This window comes from Penaeus monodon, chromosome 30, assembly GCF_015228065.2.
Source record: "Penaeus monodon isolate SGIC_2016 chromosome 30, NSTDA_Pmon_1, whole genome shotgun sequence".
Classification (NCBI taxonomy): Eukaryota; Metazoa; Arthropoda; class Malacostraca; order Decapoda; family Penaeidae; genus Penaeus; species Penaeus monodon.
Genome location: NC_051415.1, coordinates 9013139 through 9014624, shown reverse-complemented (window position 1 = coordinate 9014624; position 1486 = coordinate 9013139).

Sequence of the window (1486 nt, the reverse complement as noted above, 5' to 3'; positions counted from 1 at the left end):
TTAAAGAAGCAAACAAATTAGAAGCAAACAAATAAAAAGGTATTTTAGATCAAATTTAGAGCAATTCAACCGGAGTACAACAAATTCCAGTCGGAAACTGCGCAGGACTGGAGTAGTGTAACAGGCGCGGCGGATTCTCTTGATTCCAATTCAGTTTCTTGGGAATCGCTCGCCATGAATGGTATTCCCTTAATTATGGTATAATTTATTCTGGAATTACGTCATCGATATTATATATGGATTATATAAAGTACTCTTGTATGATATTTGTATATAACTAATACAAGTGCTTTCTAAAGAAAGTCTTTATGAATAGCCTTCTCGGAATATCACAAAGGTCACAAAAAACAAAAAGAAAACAGAATTTTTCATAAACTGTAATGTAATTCAGACCACAACCGACCCCGAAAATCTTCTGGGTTCCTGAAAGGCTTACAAATTAGGCCTCCGTAATTCAGGGAATGGCGCTGGCGATTAATGATATGCCTAATTCCGGGCAAAATTACGGCGATCGCTGTCAGTCTCCGCCGTTTCACTTATAAAATCACTCCAAGATAAACTCTGTGTTACAGTCGACTGCTAATTATGACCAACAAAGTCTCGTGGCAAACAGGACAACTTAATTAACTTATTATGAGCATTGACGTTCTCCAACGCTAAACTCGGAGTCAAGTTGGAATAAATCATCCAGATATGAATAGCCAGAAGGCAGCAACGTCCCTTAACCCGAGCGTTGGAATCTTGATCTTATTCCCTTGTGTCTCAGAGGTGCATGTTCTCTGTCTCTCTCTCGTCGGGTTAATGACTCGATGCCCGGGGCTGTATCTGGTGCAGTTTGGCCTGTGTAGTTCTCTATTACCAGACTTCTTAACACGACGGTTGTTTTCTTACTGGTAGTTATGAGTTGTGTGTTGTCTGCCCCTCTCGGAAGTTCTGGCTTACGTGAATTAGATATTGTGATTTCGCTGGGTGTTATTTGCTTATTAAACTACATTGCATATATTACAGGTTTCATAACGTACTCAAGTTCCATCTTTGTAATACATCTTGGGTTGTATTAATGATATCACATAATGTTATTGTACCTAACCTTGCAGCAGTAATTACTTGGAAATTCAGTATATACATTATGTATTACAAAAAAGAGACGAACCCTGTAATCTCACAAAGAAAACATTATCCTTACAGCCTCTTGAGAGTGAGTGTTAGGTTTGCTAGATAAAGCGTTAACTGCATTATATTTACCTATGGACCATACTATACAGTGTAAATTGAGGAAAGTAATTCTCCCAGATCAATTACTATCCCGTATATGATGCAAGGGTAGTAAACATGTGCATGTGATTCTGCCCCACTGATGTAATAAATTTCTTTACACAATTTGTTTTTTTCTGTTCTCTTAACATTTTTATTCTTACCAAAGTTCTTTAAAGTAAATATCCTCTTTTTCTTAAAGTTGTAAAGGCAAAGCAAAATACTGTTACGT